A 19,526-nucleotide genomic window follows, 5' to 3' on the forward strand; every position below is an offset into this window, starting at 1 on the left:
ATACCTCATTTATATATTACAACATATTTACGACAATGTATATTTGTAAAATGTGTCTCAGAAATTACGGAGACTATCCTAATTTAATACAGCTCTGCAGTTTAAAGCAGGGAGGGTACTAAAATAAAAATAAAAATTAAATTTTTTTAGTCTAAGAAAAATATAAATATTTTAATAGTTTATGTTGAAACTAAATATAAACTGTTTAAATTTGTAATTATCAAACAATTTATAGAGAGTTTGCATCGAATGGAGTTGTATATAGCCAAGATTAAGCATGTTAGCACGACTTCGAAACAGTTGTCTTCCATAAATTCTGTGAAAGGTTCGTTTACATTGAATTGTACCATTCCAACTAGCTGTATCTAAAATACAGATAGAACATTTTCTTGATGTTCTTAAACGGAAAACGGCGTGTTGGCAGGGCTATGGGAATAGAGTGTTTCTCGGGAACGAGGATGGAGAGGATGTACCAGGTGAGCCTGAGGCAAGAAAATTCATGACTCGGAGATGTGCTACTATACCATCGGCGAAGATAAGAGACTCTTGACTGTCCAGCCAACTAAGTGAGGCAGTGGGTCAGTTCCAGAAGTTAGCCAAGCCGAAGAAAGCCGAGGGTGGTCGAACCGGGCCGAACTCCTCGAGCGCTAACTGACTATCGGTTCAGATATCCACCGCCTTCGGGGAGGGTCTAGCTGTCAGTGAGTAAATGTCTTTCATTATCTTTTACTTATAATTGTATGACAATTAAAAAAATAAAATACATTAATATTGTCTAAACCTTTTTTTAAAATTCATATTATATTTAAGTCATAATCGTTCGACTATTAAGAACCACTGAGGACGTTTACTATCAGAAAAAAATCAGCTGTAGAAAAAACTTGTGTTTTAAATTGATAAAATTTACAGAAAATAATCATATCGTTTCTTTATATATCAAACAAACTTTTGATGGATTAAAATAAAGTTAAATGGATGGTTTATAAAGTCAATTCATTTCTTGATTTACAGTGTTTTTTTTTTTTTTACGAAATATTGCTATGCCACTTTTTTTTATTTAGTGATTTTAAACGATTTTTAATAAGACATTGTTTTCAAATAGTCTTTAAATATTATTGCTAAAGTTATTATTTTTTTTATTAATTTATTAATATTGCAGATTAGTTGATAATAATAACCTTTGTAAAAAATTATTCTTGTTATGTTTTGCCGATTGAGGGAAACGGAACTAATATGGGCGCTAATATTTTCCTTCTTTTTTTTTTTTTTTGAGGTTGTGGCTGTATCAATAATTTTAGATAATACGAGAAATACAATTGTATCTAGAAATTAACAATCAATACATTAGCAGGTTATCATTGATACAGTCGCACTTCTGTAAAAAAAAAAAAAAAATACCACGAAATGTCAAAATAATGTGTTTAGGAATATTGCATGAATTATGGGCTCCCTTGTAAAACTTTTTTTCTATCGTTATAACATAAAAAAAGATATTAAATTGAAATTAAAAGCTATATTGAAATTGTTAGAGGTTTATTTTTGTGTCTACATATAAAGCATAACGCATTAAAACCACATTTGGAGTCTCCTTACAATTGTTCACTGAAAGAACTAGCCCATATTAAAAATCTCTCCATACTGCTTAAAAAAAAAAATTGTAGTTTTTCTGTAAAGCCTATATTGTATATGAATCAAAACATTTAGTACTATTCATGATGTGAACTTATCAAGCACCTGATATTGCATGTACCTAAAATGAAACCAATATCTTCAGATGTCTTGAATATTAATTACTTTTCATGCCTTGCAAAAAGTCCAAAAGCCAGAATATGCATTTTTTTCACAGTGAGTACTCTACAAGACCAAATATCTCCACTCTCTTCGTTGCTCTTAAGTTGTCTGACGAAGCTTAGTCCCTCGCCGGTGCAGTGCAGGGGCTCAACTTATGAAACTTTGGTAGCCATATCAGTCTAACTGCCATTTGTACCATTTCCTCTTCGTAGTTGGTTGGATTTTAATGATTGTTTCACATGTTAGTCGAATATAGTTATGCCGACTTCTATGTCAAAATATGAGAATTAGTGACATGAAAATACAGTGCATGAATACTGAGTCATTCATTTGTTAATTAAAATGCATAAAGATTTTAAGAAGTATTCAACTTGCATTATTTAGTAGTTATTACTTTTGAACCCAGACCTACAGTTTTGTTTATGTATAAAATTATATTTAAATTTAACTTCCATTGTTTTCTATTAGAAGATGGTTGGGGGGGAGGGAGAGGGGGTGCGGTCAGAATATAACACAAATAAGTTGAAATAACTTATTTCAAGGATTCATGATATATATATATATATATATATAACTGAATTTCAGCTAAATTTCGTCATGTTGGTTTCCACTGCTCTACAAAGCTTCCAAATGAGTTGAAAATTTTTATTTAAATCTGATGTTAAAGAAGTGGCTTTTATTGTATAATTTTTTTTTTTAACAATTCTTCATGAAACAATTAAATAATTTCTAATGTGTTTTCTAAACAAAAATGAATGAGAACCTTTCTGGTGGAGCTCTTCTGTTCATATGTTTTAAAAAAAAATTATTTGCTGGTGTTAGCTATGAAATAATTAAGTGTGAAATTCCAAAATAACCACACAGATATTCCCATACCATTAAACCATTAAAAATAATAGTTCTTAAGACACTTATTATTATAAATCTTATGTACGATGTAGAATATTCAAAATTTATTTATATAATAGCTGAATTTATAGTTTCCATCTCGATCACTTAGCTGTTTGGCTAATAAGGTAGTAAGATATATAATGCCTGCTATTTACGTTGGTGATGATTTATTATTATTCCGATAGTGGAAAGAAGCCAATTAAAATAATATAACATAATAATGTTATAATTTTAATTACCCTCTAAATTATAATTTTATCTCTACTTTTTATGTTGGGTTATTCGATTTATCGCCCTTACTGATGTAGCTATATAGAAATGGGAGGATGGCCTTACCTACAGTTTATAACTCACGAGATACAATTCACTTCATATTAATTAAATTAATCAAGAAACTACCAGTATTGAATCATCTATCTCGTAGCTATGCTTTATCAACAAAAATGCTATTTTTCTATGTTACCATACTTCTACTCAGTTATTTTTATTCTTTGAACGAAGTTAATAAATTTTACTATTAGCGTTTATCTATTATCTGCGTCAAATTGATTCTTGGTTTCTAAATATAACAGTTTTGAAATATATTTGTATGGGTAGTAGATAGTGTTTTATTTCATTTTATCATGAGGATTTATTTATATTGCTAAAATTACTAGTTTTTTATTATTTTATTGATATGATTATCAGTTTTTTTTTCTTTTGTAGTACTGAAAATTACAATTTGGAGAAGAAGCTTTGTTTTTCCGTTTAAACTATTGTTTTATATATTTATTTATTGTTTAACTTGAATATTTGCAGGAATTCTGGCTAGCGTTTTTCCAAAGTCTTTTTTTATCTTTTTTTTTTTAATCAAAACCAAAAAGATAATAAAAGAAGTTGCTTTTAACCAACAAAAAGCAAAAGTGGTGTAAGTCGCATTTCAGTTTTATTATAAATAAATAATTAATTACTGACAACGGTAGGCCAAGATCGTGGGACCACCAATTACATTGAAATTTATTTTGGTGATACTAAGTCGAAAAATATTCGACACTCGTTCGATGCGTCCTAGGAGCCGAGATAAAATATTTTATAAGATTTGATCATTTTTTTTATTATTGTTTTCTCTCTTTGTTCTTATAGCTTTGAATGTTTTGTTACAATTTATTTACTTTTTCTTGAGTAATATAAGAAAAAATATTGCTGATATTATAAAATGTATAAACAATTACAAAAATCCCAGTTTCCAGTAAAGTGGTGAAAAAAAAAAATAGAAAAAAGTTAGATTCATTTTTAACGTCCTTTAAAATTCTAAATAAAACTATTCATAAAATAAAAAAAAAATGGAAATTTTTGGACTTGTACATTCACGTGAAAATTTATATCTCTTCATGATTTTAATCTAGTACAAATGTAGGGAAGCTGAATTTATGCTCCTCTAACCTATACCTCTTGATCGTGTGTCTTTATAAAGAAAGAAAATTATTTTCTGATAAAATACTCCACGAATAAGTCTACACGAAAAAAGGTGGGGCGGGCTAATCTACATAAAGAAAATAGAATCGCAAATACAAAATAAAATGTTAGAACAATTTTAATTTTTTAAATAAAAATACTTTCTCGCCCTTGTAAGGTATTGGCATGGGCTGGAAGATTAAAAATTTTGCTTCTCATTTGTTGGATTTGGATAAAATCCTGAGGAGGTATTGAATTTCTACAAAAGAGATTTTCGTAAAATTAGATTTTTTTGTATACATGTAAATAGTTGACCGTATAATTTAAAATATGAAGAAGATGGTCAGGGTTGCGGTCAAAAAAGAACAAAATAGTTTTCAACTATTATTGTCCGACGTTTCGCCTCACTTTCTAGGGCTTCTTCAGTGTTGTTCAAGAGGATAGGCTAAACATTCAAACATTGAATATCTGTTCAGCCTATCGTCTTGAACAGCCGTGATGAAGCCCTACAAAGTGGGGCGAAACGTCGGACTTTAAATAGTTGAAAACTATTTTGTTCTTTTTTGACCGCAACCCTTTCCATCTTCTTCATATTTAAAAATTTTTGATTTCATGAATATTGTTATTAGCCCTTACCCTCGCTCCTATAAGCTGTAGCGTCTTTCTTGAGTTTGTGTTCATAAATTTAATTGAGTTCGCTAAATTACACGACTTATTTTCCTTTATACACGTTTTAGTTACGTTATTGCATTTATTATTTATTATATAATTTCTATTAAGTATAATTGTAAGTTTAGGCAAATTTTATAAGGTATTGATGAATTTAGTATAGTTGAATGATTAATTAGTAATCAATTAAATTGATTAAATTAAAAAATATTATTAGATAAATAAATAAATAACTCAGGATGATTTGGATGTTCAGTAAAATATTACATGAAAAAATATTCCTTACCTAAAAATATCGGAATTTTTTAAATCTGCGAAGTCAAGTTACGTATTTTGTCGTAACTAATAATGAGCGATTTGTTAAAAGTCTACTAATGAATTATTCTTTCATTTTCATTTTATTTTTAGATTTAAAAGTTCTAGAATTTATAAAATATGTGAGAGTATAAAAAACAATTTAGTTATATTAGCGTAAAAAAATAACATCCTTGAGAACTAGTTTTCATGAGACCTTTACTGAACCCAGAATCAGGAAAAAAGTTAATTTTTGTTCTCTTAATGGTTTTATTTTTTCAAAATTATGTATAAAAGTCTTTTGTCTCTTCAAGAACACAAAAAAGTATTTTGCAATCTGCGTTCATCCTTTTCGATTGAGATTCTCATTGCTTATTGTTTATTATTATTTTCATTCAGAGTTTACAATCATCATTTTCGAGCCTTTGTTAGAATGATGTTGTGTAAATATTTGAATGCAAATATTTTTATTTATGTATTCGACTTGAGGGTATAGTTTTAATTCATCATAACGATACATTGCATGTTTCATACGGTATACATCATGCTGCATGTTTCATACGATATACATCGTCGCTGAACCTATGATACATCGTAGCTCGGAATAAAACCTTATAACATTTTAAAGCAAATAATTGCTTCATTCTTGAGACATAAAAAATAATGATAAGAAAATAAAAATAATAATGAAAAATGCAATAATTAATAAATATATGTATCAAAGAGTTTTAATAAAAACCAAAAAGAAATAGTTTGCTGATAACATAGTTGATAGTTTTAAGTGATCTAAAATTAAAATTTAAAAAAATTAATGAAATTGTGCTAAAATAGGGTGATTTGACTTGTTATAAATGACCTGGACAGAATAGCTTGCAAAACGTTTTTAATAAATTGGATGTGAGGTGTAAATTTATATTTAAGGTTTTCCTTGAGGATGGCCGAATTGGCCGAAACGTTGGACTGCTGATGATGTCATAAAGAGTGTTGAGAAAACATGGATACAAATTGATTTATTTAAACAATAAATACTAATCTCAAGAAATTGAAAAGATTATATATAATATAAAAATATAATTACGAAACTATATATTTGCAATATAAAATTATTGTTCCTGATGAAAAATTAAAAAAAAAAAAAAGGGAAAAGGGGGTAGGTGATACACAACATTTGGTGTTAACTTCAATACAGGCTTTATTCATGGAGCCTCTTCGCTTTCATGTGGTTGTCTTCATCAGCTGATATGGCCATTTGTCAGCTGTAACTTATGTATATATATTTGTTTTATATTTTTTTCATTATTTAGATTTATGAAATAGCCTAATTTTCATATTTTTTTTTCTTCTTTTATACTTTTCTTACCGTTTGTTATCATCTATTTGATGTTATAGTGTTTTTTATTTTTATTCTAACATGGTTGTTGTCTTGTTTGTACTTGCCACTGAAGAAGGCTTGAAATTAAGGACGAAACATTGGTACAATAAAATAAGTGCTACTTATTGTTATTCTTCGCTCCAGACAATCTTTTACTAATAATAACCCATGGTCAACAATAAACCCATCGCAATTTATTATTATTTTTCAAAAAATTAAAATCGTACTGTTATTTTTTTCGGGCCTACGATGTATTGAAGCTTAAACTACGATGTATTAAATGCATGTAGTAATAAAATATATTTATAATTAAAACAATATAAAAATTAACTATGTTAATAACCCGTGAAACTGAAGTTACCGCTTATGTCTTGTGGACTTTTTAAGGTGAATGTAGAATTTATAATATTGTACATGCATCGCTGTCATCAATAGTATGGAACATTACACCACGAGATTTTCATCAATATAATGTTTACACCTTAATGTCAACCCTGTGGTGGCTATTTTTACAGACAAGTGAAATATTTCATTGAATGTAAATTAATAGCAACTGTATAAAAAAAGGAAAACTAATGAATGATCGCGAAGGTATAAGGCATATGCATTTTCATATTCATTACCTTTTGTATTTGCAAATTATCGTAACCTATTATACGTCTGGAGAACGTGACGTCCAGGCAGGTAGCGGCGGGTATCCGGTTCATAGTTTTGTGGTTAGGTCAATATTTATTTCCCCGAGAAACGGATCTTGACATACTCACACTGAGACGTATAGGACTTAAGCAAAAATAAATAATTAAAAAATGCGTGAAGCAGGTAAGCTTCGATTTCAGGTAATCTTTGCCCATACCCTTCTTTTCTATTATTTTATTTATTTAATTATTTTAAAGCACCAACAAGTATGGGTCATTATTGGCTTAATTTCCGAAGTAGCAAAGGATATGTTGTACCCTTGACCACGCTCTGAACGGGAGCAAGGGTCCGAAGTCATGTCTACGATTACAAGTGTGAAACTATTACAACATGGGAACATAAGGTAAAATTTGATTAAATTTTATGGTAGATTTTGGTATGATCGAGAAACTAAAAAAAAAATTATCCACGGTTTTATTTGTTATCCTGCAAGATGGAATGGAGATCAATAATAATACTGTATCGATTTGAGGGTTATACGCTTGGTTTAGAGTTATACGCTCGGCATTCAGTAAAAGTGTGTTTAGCAGTAAGTGCTGTTCCCCAAGTTTGGCATACCGGTGGAGAATCGGGGGCCATAAGATAACCGTGGGTCAGGCCCGTATGACCTATTCGAAGGTGCGTCAAAATCACCTCTTTACGCATATTTCTAATTGATGATTTCCTTTAATTTGTCATCGGAAACATTTTCCCACGTTTGTCTCCATTCCAATTTAATCCTCTGCTTAATGAGGGCGATGAAACCATTTACAGGCACTTCGCGATATGGAATTCCTCCAGAAGTCGCTACTTTTGCTGCACTATCGGCCAGTTCTTTACCCGCTATCCCGCAGTGTCCAGGGACCCAGATGAAAAACACTGAAATACCGTTTCTGTTGGCGGATTGTAGAGTGATATATATTTTGGTTTAGTGGGTTCATTGAAAAAATATTTTTATGCTAAGTAGGACTGATAATGAGTCTGTAGAGATCAACAGTTTTTGTTATGTGGGATGAAAAACATTTAAGCTGTGTAGCTACTACGTATCGGGGACAAAGAGAAAAGGTACTGGTGATCATTGCACACAATCGAGGCCCCAACACCTTAGTAATTCAGTATAAATGAAGTCGGTGTCACCTAATTTATCTTGCAATTTAAGAAACTCATATTTATGCCGCGATAGCGGAGTGATGTTTTTAGGTAGCCTTGAAAGGGAAAGACAAAGTTTAGGGGAGCGAAGTCCCCAAAGATAAGATAATGGAAATACAGTCTCTCGCAAAGTTGATAATTCTATGTTTAATCTGATCAGTAAAGTAGAAACCCTGACTGTAAACTGTGTTCTCTTTGTAGAAACCCTGACTGTAAACGGTGTTCTCTTTGTAGAAACTCTGACTATAAACGGTGTTCTCTTTATTAAGTCGAATGCCTGAGACCCCTCTGAACATTATATTGATTTAGTAGTTCTAGCTTGTGCACTTTTGAATCTGCAAATACCACTAAAAGTAAAACTGACACTTTTAAAATCATAGTTTTTCTTATTTAATAAAACTTTATAAAGGGAATTGAATCTGTAAATATTGTATTGAGAAAAACGGTATTAAACATTTTTGGGTTACAGTCGGTTTTTGACTTTCCATTTTTCTTAAAACTTGGATTTAACTCCCTTTACAGAAATATTTTTTACAATTTGTTATAATTACTGTTAATAAAAAATGTGTCATAGTATAATGTATGTTGTTAGATGAGTTTTACCTTGCTTTATCCAAAAAGGATGAGGAATATTTCAAAATTATTTGTGATAAATCATAAATCATGATTTTTCTTGTTCTTTTTCTTCTTTATTTATTTACGATAGTCTGTGGTAATAAATATTATAAACACGCCTTGACTAATTCATGTTCAACTGAACTTCTAAATAAACCGTTCGACTTTAATTTAAACAAATGCAAGAAAAAAGTATCTGTAACTTACAATACGAACTTATACAATTTATATTCGCACCTACGTTTAACACTGAAATATTTTTTAAAAAATATAAAACTGGGTTGTGGTTTTTTCTTCAGTAATGTATTTTTCTCGAACTTAAAAAATAAGAAGTTTCATTGAATTATCTCCTAAGAAAATAATGAAATTAACAGATTAACTTAACATAATAAGAATAAAACGCAAAATATTGCCAAAGCTGCAGAAAGGTTTTTAATATTGTTTAATAATAAAAAACTTCCATAATAATAATAATATTGTTTTCCTTAAATACATTTTTTATTTGTTTTCCAAAGAGAATTTTAGGTGTTACACCATCATTAAATATTTTATTTTATATATTTTTTATAAATAAAAAGTGTGTTTCAGTAATTTATTTTTTTAGCTGAAATATCTGATACTTGGAGAACTAATTTCTTGTTACTTTTTTTTTTTTTTTTTTTTTAACAAAGCTAGAGGCGAATCTCATAGTACAAGGCCCAAGAGGAGAAAAAAGGCAGTTATCTCACCCCGATTTTTGATTACTTTAATTAAAACTATGTATAATTAATAGGAAAAATTGATGAGTCTGCCAAGTATAGGTAGAGGAAATAAAAAAAAGGTGGCTGTTATAAACTTTATAAACTTATAAAGCGATAAAAAAAACTTTAAGAATAAATTTGCTACAATATGAGCCCTAATACAATTATTTACGTTAAATAGTTTTTGAGATATAGCTTTTTAAAAAGCAACATTTCATAAAAATGTTGTATGAGATCAGTACTTAGTGAATTTATTTTGAAAAATTTATATCTCAAAAATCATTTGACGTACAGATGTCTATTAGCACTCAAATTAAAGGGAGTAGCTTTATTGAGCTATAAAGTAGTCTATGATGTTTATCTTCATAGGAGTAATAGTTTACATGAAATTTGCTAAAATAAATTGATTTATAGTTGTTCGGACAAATTTTCTTTTGCCAAATTTATATTCATATGTGGATGTCATAAAAACTACAACCTCTACGAAGATAAGTGTCATAAACTACTTTATAGTAAGTTAAATTTCCTTTATTTTGAGTGCTAATAGATATCTGTACGTCATTTAGTTCCTGAGATATAGATTTCTCAAAATAAATTAACTAAGTACTAATCTTTCAGTCGATTTTTAAGAAATTTTTCTTTTTATAAAGCTATATCTCGAGAACTATTGGACGTAAATAGCTCTTTTAGGGCTAACATTTCAGCAAATTTACTCTTCTTTAAACAATGGTCTCTTAGATTTTCTGGTGTTGTTGGTAGTTTTTAAGATATAGAGCTCCGAATGAAAAATTAATGTTTCCTAAGGTTTTGAAACAGCCGCCATTTTGTATTCCCATACATACATCTGTATGTCAAATGGTTTTTTAAAACTATTTAACCTAAATAATTCTATTAGGGCTCATATTTTAGAAAATTTACTCTTCTTTAAATTATGCTCTCTTTAGTTTTTTTTAATCGCTTTGAAACAGCAGCCACTTTTTATTCCCCTTACCTATACTTGGCAGACTCTTTAATTTTGACTAGTAATTATACCTAGTTTTCATTAAAGTAATCAAAAATTGGGGTAAGATAACTGCCTTTTTTTCTTCCCGGCTCTTGTACTATTAGCTTATTCTATAATCGGCCTAAAAGAAAATCTGGATTCCAGTAGGAGCCTGATAAAATAAATCGCAAATAATTCTAGATTTTAAGAAAAACAAAACATTGAACGGAGTACCACATTTAAAATTTCTTTGTAAATGGTTTTTACAAAAATATTAAGCTTTTTTTTGTAGACAATTTTGTACAGTTTACTTTGCGACAATGTAGGATAACGTAGTTCTTATCCATTGCATTCTATTCAGAAAAACACGTGACTTGTAAAAAAAAAAAAAATACAAAATATATATTTTCTCCTTTTATATATAGAATCAGACAATTGTTTATTTGGACTTTTTTTGTTGCTTCTGAAATCTGCTTTATTCTCTTTGAATAATCCTTAATACTTAAAGGAACACCTTATAAATAATATAATATAAACTCATAAATTCGACGGACGGCCAAGAGTATTCTTGTGTTGTCAGTGAATGTAGGATCCTCTCGTTTAAGATATTGGCTTATAAAGCACACTTATATAATGATTTGCCTTCTAGGCATGCACCAAGGTTTGTTTCAACGACTTGTCTTATTTCCTTTTAAATGTCTAGTTCTCCAATCCAAGTTCTCTTGTGGTTTCTTGAGCTGATAAAACTTGGTTTAAATCTTAGATTGGCTCATTACTGAATGATAGGAACAACTGATAGGTTTTGTAAGGAAGAGAAACATAATTTAACCGAAGGAATTTTTGCTTCTTTCAAAAACACCTTGAGGCATATTTTTTATATTTCATTATTGTCAAATTATTATTTATACAAATTTATGTATATCGATTTCGTAGAAAAAAAAAAAGTGAAATATAGAAATAACATTTCCTTTTTTTTTTTGTTTTTGGGATATTATATAGATTGTACCGTAGACTATGTTTATCTTTTGACAACCTTTTCAGCTTTGGAACAGTCTATAGACCTCCTGTGGTCTGAAGCCTGTAATATTTTTGGAACGCGTCTATTTCAAAATGAAGCCAACGCTTTTTTTTTTCTTTTACAGCAAAGCAGTGATATTACACAAATTAGGTTGACGCCAAGGATTTCTTAGTAAAATTGTAAATTTCATTGTGTATCGAAATTAAAATATCTTTTTAAGCAATTTGTTTAAAATTTAGTTCTGAATAATTTAGTAACATCAAAATATACTCTTTTAAAAATTCAATTTTTGATTAAATTTCGCTTTTTGTGGAACAGTTAATCCCGTATGTTACTCCCGGGTTATTATTCCTAATAATGATCAATATTAATATATTATAAAAACATTATTTTTCTATAGAATAGTTTTGGTCTTCATAACCAAAAACGAATATTTCACTTCTGGTTTTACCTCCAAATAATTCCTGAAAAATCCTTTTGTGTAACAATTTGATGTTGTTCTGAATTCACCGGTTTTTCTTTCCCATGGGTTATTATAATTCTATTTTTGAGGCTTTCGTCATCGTCTTCACTGATTTATAACAAATCTTCCTTTTCAGTAGAGGTGCGTGATAAATAATCGACTACTTTGGACAATATCGGTTTCCAAATACAGCTTTACCAACTGTATGTTCAATATCGAAGTTAAAATCTTCGAGCATGATTTTGCACCTTGATGACCTACATGATTTTACAGTCGTACAGATTTTCATGTACTCTAAGGACTTATGATCATTATTATGATTTACGATCATCTAAGAGCTATGACAGTTCCAATAGCAAGGCTGCTTGCATCAGCCGTCAGCCTGAAGTCCTGAGGTCAGGTACTTTGTTGGGCCGTTTCAGATTCATTCTTTCGATATTGTTAAACACCCCTTAAAAGACAAGGGTTGTTATCCCTTTTATTAAAGATTTAGCGAGGGAAGGTGCGATTTTCGCGTAATTTGGAAACATTTTTCGGTAAAAACCTAAAAATGTTTTTATTTCTTTTAAGGGTTTTTGAAGATTTAAATCCATAATAGCTGATATTTTAGCGGGGATAATTTTTATACCTTTTTCTGAAATTTCTTTACCTAAAAACAATAATTTGCGTTACAAAATTATTTTTTATCTAACTGGATTTTTAAGTTGTGTTTTTCTAGTTTTTGTAGTATAATCTCGATGTGTTTCATGTAGTCTGTCATATTTCCTGAAAAAATAATGATGTCATTTATATAGATGAGAGCGTTAGGGACATCTGAAAAAAAAATGATCTTCTTTGCTCACTGGAATGTTGCAGGAGCATTGCAAAATCCAAAAGGCATCCTCAGAAATTCGAGATGCCTTGGTCTGTTGAAAAGGCCATTTTTGGAATTGAATTTTTTTCTACCTTGACCGGATGGAAGCCAGAACATAAGTCAATAGCCGTAAACATAGAAGCACGACCTAACTTTTCACTCAAGTTCTTCTTCAATATTAGGAAGATGATATTCATCAGGAATGGTTAGTTACTTTAACTTCTGCTGATCGATAACAATAGTTATTTTCCTTTTTCCTGAAACGTCCAGTTTTTTAGTTGCTTTCCAGTAGTTGTAGGAGGGATTATTAGGCTGAATTATTTTAAATTTCAATTATTTTGTCATTTTTCCCTAATATTAATTCGGAAATGACATGAAATCGATAATTTTTATAATTTCTTTGTTTCTAATGTATCAGTAGCTGATAATTTATCTTTCTCCAATCTGGGCTGTTAATCTGGCAAGTGTTTTACTAAAAAACAATTTTTTTTCATTTGATTCCTTAAAGGTATTTCCGCTTGCGCATGCTATATTTTTAACCTGTCTGACTTCATTAAAAATTTTAACAAATTATGCGGGTTACCACCAAATTGGGGATGTGTTCGTAATCTGCGTTTTTACATTGGAAATACGCCATATATACTGTTTTTAAGTTTTCAATTTCTTTTCATATACGGACTGACGCCGAGTCATTGTTCATGAAAATATATAAAATAATAAAATAAAATACAATAAAGCTTAATCTAAATCCTTAATATCAAAGAGCATTGAATTTTTGCGAGATACCTGCAATCAGTGTGAAGTCTAGTGAACCACAACGAAGGTTACCTCGGTAGAGTGAAGTCTTAAGCTGGAAAATATCTCTGAAATCGTCAGAATTGTCTGGTATTTCGGATAGTGAGCTAAAAGCTGTGATATTAACGATACCAGTGAGTCTTTCGAAGTTCTTCGGAATTGGGAAAAGGACTACGTAGATAAGTCAGGATACCTGGGAACAGCGATTTCTTGATATAACGAATTTGTTTAGGCGCCAAATAAAGTGCTGCTATGATAGAGAACTTTAAAAAAATATTGAACGGAATAAATTACAAAACAGAGTACATAACTGTTCCATATCTATACACAGAATGATTTCTTATTTTAACTACTGTACAGCAAGGGAGACCAGGCTGGGAGAGGGCATTCATAATGTGCTAGCTAAGAGGAGCTGAGTAAGAGATCTTATTTAACTCTACGTCTAATCTAATTTCTGAAAGAATGTTTAGGGAGGGAATTTGTTTTTTTTAAGACTATAATGCTGACATTAAGTTATGGTAAGTGACAACTGATTGGATGTAAGTTATTGTCAATTAACAAATAATTTAGCATTGTTAAAGTTTAACATTTTTGCAGGTACCATGTTTTACGACCGAACGCTTCAAATATCGAAAGCTCACCATTGATATACTAAACAGTTATGGTAAATAATAAATAATAATAAGATAATAATAAATAATAACAATAAACAATCATGATAAATATAATAATAATCAGGGCTTAGCGAACACGAAGGTTCGATGCCGATGCTACCAAACGCAGTCCAAACCCAAATCCATCAGATCAGTCTTAATGAAATCCTCCTACTTACGTATTTAAGGGATCCTTCGTTACTATGCCCTACAACTTAACACTCACATCTTATTCATTACCATGCTATAATCTGGATTATATTTATCTAGTGCAGTTTCCTCAATTTATGATAAAAGGAAACATTTTTAAACACTACAAAATGCAATGCTTTAGCCTTTACGATTGATACAGTGCCAAGATACTCGAACAATATAGGAACAATTTATCATCTGCCGTAAATTCTAAATGTATCCATTTTTGCGAATTTGTGTTGTCCTTTCATTGAACGTTGCACAAGAGGTCCTTACTCCCAATTCATAAGTTTGTGTAAAGTCCACTTAAGGCCAAAGGGGACAATGCTGTTGAGGTAATAAAGAAAATGTTAGTTCTTTATAGTGCCCCTTCTCAAGGCTATCTCTACAGCTATAGAGTAATTGACAAAGTTTCTTTATATTCACGTATTTCTTCTCTACAATAATAGATTAATTTATGAAATTTTTTTTAAATATTTGACAATTTCTCCTAGTTGTAAATATTAAACTTAAATTTACGCTAACGAAATTATGGATTAGGATTTACAATGATGTGAAAAGATGATTTGGTACTGGAATTCGTTAAATCTTAGAGTACAAGTCACTTAAGAAAAAATCTGAATGAAACTCTTGAATACGAATTTTCTTACAAATCAAAATTATGAATTTTGGGTCTTAATTTTAGGAGTACATTTTTATTTTTACGGTCCGGTTTGTACCATTTTGCACAGTTTAGATGGTCCTACGCCCATCTAGCGATTAGTGGACTTGTTCTGAAGTCACCGCATTTTTTAGTCATTTTCGCGAAACAAATATTTGAAGGCCCTTTAAAATTATAAACTCATTTAAAAGAATATTTCAAGCAATAGAATTTTATTTTTATGAGTACTAGGAAATTTCGTTTTAATTTTTTCTGAGGTGCAAAAAACCAATATAAAAATTATTTCTCATTAAAAAAAATTATCTCAATTTGTTGATTGAGTTAATTTCAAATGAGCTACAAGAAATTTGAAGCAGCATCATGCTGAAATTTTAAGCAAAATTAATTTTTATTAAGATCACAAATTAATTTTGCATAAATATAAGCAAGGTTATTATAAGTTTTAAATACTAAAATGAATAAACTATAATAAAATTGGAATTATAATGAGAATATGGCCACCTGAGATGTGAGGAAGGTTAAACAATGTATTATTGATAAAGCGATTGAGTGTAAACTGAATTATTATAATAAGTGAAATTGTGATAATAATTGGTAATTTAAAAATTAATTGATTCGTGCATAATGTTCCCCTGATTTAATAATGTTTATTAAGCTATTGACTAACATAAAAATTGACAAAGGCAGAATTACCTGCAGCAGTATGATTACAATATTAGCTGTCACATTATTAATAAAGTCGGGTAATTTATTATTCAGATTGTTTTTTAAGTATTATTTATAATGATTAAAATATAATTGAAATTGTCAATCAAAATATTCATGAGAATAGCCGGAATGGCCGAAACGTAATAGTTTCAAAAAAATAAAATGTGTGAGACTATATGGATATATTTTGTATTATAATTGATTAACAAACCTGTATCAAACAAGAAGTTAATTTATATATAAATAATAATAAAGCCTTAGTGAACCCAAAAGTTCGATGCCGATACCACCAATCATTCTCTATATACATCTGTCCTGTGAGGCCCCTTCTAACCCAAATCTACTTAATCATTCTTAATACAAACCTCCCATCTACGTTTTGGTTTATCCTTAGGTTCAGTGTTAACATTTTAGTTTCTAAGCCCTACAACCTTACACTCCCATCTTATTCGCCGCAGTTCAATAACCTGTATTATATTTACCCGGTACAGTTCCCTCATAGTACAAGAGCCAAAGAGAAGAAAAAAGGCAGTTACCTCACCCCAATTTTTAATTATTTTAATGAAAACTATGTATCATAAATAGTCAAAATTCATGAGTCTGCCAAGTATAGGTAGGGGAAATAAATAATGGCGGCTGTTTAAAAACCTTTAAAAAACACTAATTTTTCATTCAGAGCTCTATATCTTAAAAACCGCCAACAACACTAAAAAATCTAACAGAACATTATTTAAAGAAGAGAAATTTGTTGAAATACTAACCCTAAAAGAGCTATTTACGTCCAATAGTTTTCGACATATAGCTTTTTAAAAAGCAAAATTTCTTAAAAATCGACTGAAAGATTAATAGTTAGTTAATTTATTTTGAGAAATCTATATCTCAGGAACTATGTGACGTACAGATGTCTATTAGCACTCAAATTAAAGCTAGTTTAATGGACTATACAGAAGTTTATGACCTTTACCTTCGTAGGAATTGTAGTTTTCACGAATATACAAAAATAAATTCATTTTTAGTTGTTCGGACAATAAGTTTGATTTATGACTAGTCAAAAACCTCATTTCAGAAACCATTGAATGTACAGATGTCTGCCAGAGCTCAAATTAAAGCTAGTTAAATTTACTAAAACACAGTTGTATGTTTATCTTTGTAGAAGTAGTAGTTTTTATGATATTTGACAAAATAAACTCACAAAATGTTAATTTCTAGTTGTTAGTATAAAATGTTTGTCCGAACAACTATAAATCAATTTATTTTAGCAAATTTCATGTAAACTATTACTCCTAGGAAGATAGACATCAGAAACTACTTTATAGCTCATTAAACTAGCTTTAATTTCAATGCTAATAGACATCTGTATGTCAAATGGTTTTTGAGATATACATTTTTTAAAATAAATTCACTAACTACTGATCTTTCAGTACATTCCATACAACATTTTTATGAAATGTTGCTGTTTAAAAAGCTATATCTCGAAAACTATTTAGCTATAACTCTCTTTAGTTTTTTTTTATCGCTTTGAAACAGCAGCCATTTTTTATTCCCCCTACCTATACTTGGCAGACTCGTGAATTTTTACTATTAATTATACATAGTTTTCATTAAAGAAATCTAAAATTGGGGTGAGATAACTGCCTTTTTTTCTCCTCTTGGGCTCTTGTACTATCAGGCTCCAGAATGTCGTTTGTAGATTTTGAACGGAAGGGTAGAAGGATACGCCTCTTTAAATATTTTGAATCTGTTTCGCTTCTTTCAGAAATTGGGGCCTTCCTCTGAGTCTTCACAAGAAATATTCTTGTCCGCATCTATATCAAAAAATGAGGATAAAAAATAATTTAATATAAAATGATTATTTATTATAGTTCTATATATTGGACGTGACTTGATAATAAAGTAAACTATCCCTAAACGCTATCAATGTAAATGTAATATAAATAAAGGAAGCTACAACTAACTGGATTAAATTTGAAAGTAGCTATTTAATAATGAGCGTGTTGTTATTTTAGTTAAATTTAAATTTAATAATATACGACAGAGAAAACAATATTACGGTAGTGCACGTTAATGTTGAGCCCTGATTCCATGATCTTGTGGTCTCACCTTTAGCTAGTTGCTGCCCTCGTTTTGTCTTATCATCTTCCAACATTTATTATCAACACTGAATGATATAAATTATTCCAAATATATACTTAGTTCTAGTTGCTCACATTCTACTTTTTTTTTATTTAATTGAATAATTGTGGATTAAATTAATATATAACACTCTGTTTAAATATTTCATTATAGTTTTTCAGCTTCCTTAGTCAGATCATGTTTGATAATTGTTAAAAAGTTTTTATTTTCTCAATTAATTCTCGTGTTTTAGGATACTCTTGAGTCCAAGAATATTCTGCGATAGGCATATTCTATACCGGAGGACACTCGTTCTCCTACTGTATTGAACCGTTTGTGATGAAACCTAATGATTAAATTTCAAGACAGTTTTATATTTGACACCTAAATTGGCACACAAAAATATGAGATGTGTGCTAGATTGGTAGCAATTGGTGATATTTCATTTCAGGTTCTAACCTAAGTAGCTATCCCATGCTCATTGGTAACTGTGAATGATTTTATTTGTGATAAAGTTAGGAGAATTCAGGATTTTATGATAGATTTAGCATTGTGAGAATGAGTTACGAGAAATATTGGATGATTTTTGGTGAAACCACGAAGCTCAATTCTGCCCAGAAGTCCAAAAATAGGTTATTGGGTTTGTGTAAATGAGCCTTTTTTACTTGATTGGAAGATTGGAGCGTTTATCTAGTATGTGTTGTGATAGTTGCAATCGACGTATAGTTTGCTGTCATTTTTTATTCCAGGACTTTATTTACACAGAAGTGTTTATTCGGATTTATAACAAGAAACCCAAATGGCCCTATTACAGATATATGAATTAGACATGATTTTCTGAGAAAAACATTAAACAGAATAATTGACATTAACAATACCTAGTGTGAGAGTATGCCTGTTAATAATTGATAAATTAGAATATCCAAAAGTGGAACAAAATTATAATGTTTTTATTGAATACAACTAACAATCCTTAACATTTTATTTATAATTTATATATTTATACAAATAAACGTTTTGATTGGAAAAGCTGAGATAAAAGTGAACGTATTTTCCTATTTAAAAGTAATAGTAGTTAAAATTTTTTTGATGTAGTATTATTTATGGCATTCCTCTTCGTTATGATAGTTATTCGTCTCCAATAGTTTAATTCTATCAAAAATTTGTCGAGGTAAAACATTATAACCAGTTAGCTCCATGTCTTCAAGCATTTCTATCTTTATATCTAATAATCTTTGAACCTTACAGTTTTTATATTTAATAGTCTTTAACCTTACTGTGTTTTTATTTAATAGACTTTAACCTTACTGTCTTTATATCAAATAATCTTTGAGCCTTACTGTCTTTATATCTAATAGTGTTTAAGCCTTACTGTCTTTATATCTAATAGTCTTTAAGCTTTACCGTCTTTACATATAATAGTCTTTGAGCCTTACTGTCTTTATATCTAATAGTGTTT

At 29.7% G+C, this 19,526-nt stretch overlaps 1 protein-coding gene across 2 annotated transcripts in view; it reads left to right on the plus strand.

Annotated features, from left to right (window-relative positions):
- The first annotated feature begins 432 nt into the window (after positions 1–432).
- Positions 433–19,526, plus strand: part of LOC106680004 (very long chain fatty acid elongase 7) — a 102,677-nt gene continuing 83,583 nt past the window's right edge. The window contains exon 1 of one of the 2 annotated variants that reach the window (XM_014419453.3): positions 433–701. The gene's annotated coding sequence lies outside the window, so the exon portion shown is untranslated. Of the gene's footprint in view, positions 706–19,526 lie in introns of both variants that reach the window. The other variant, XM_067045771.1, reaches the window with a different exon arrangement.

The sequence above is a fragment of the Halyomorpha halys genome, unplaced genomic scaffold, assembly GCF_000696795.3.
Source record: "Halyomorpha halys isolate HHAL.00 unplaced genomic scaffold, Hhal_1.1 Scaffold238.1, whole genome shotgun sequence".
Lineage (NCBI taxonomy): Eukaryota > Metazoa > Arthropoda > Insecta > Hemiptera > Pentatomidae > Halyomorpha > Halyomorpha halys.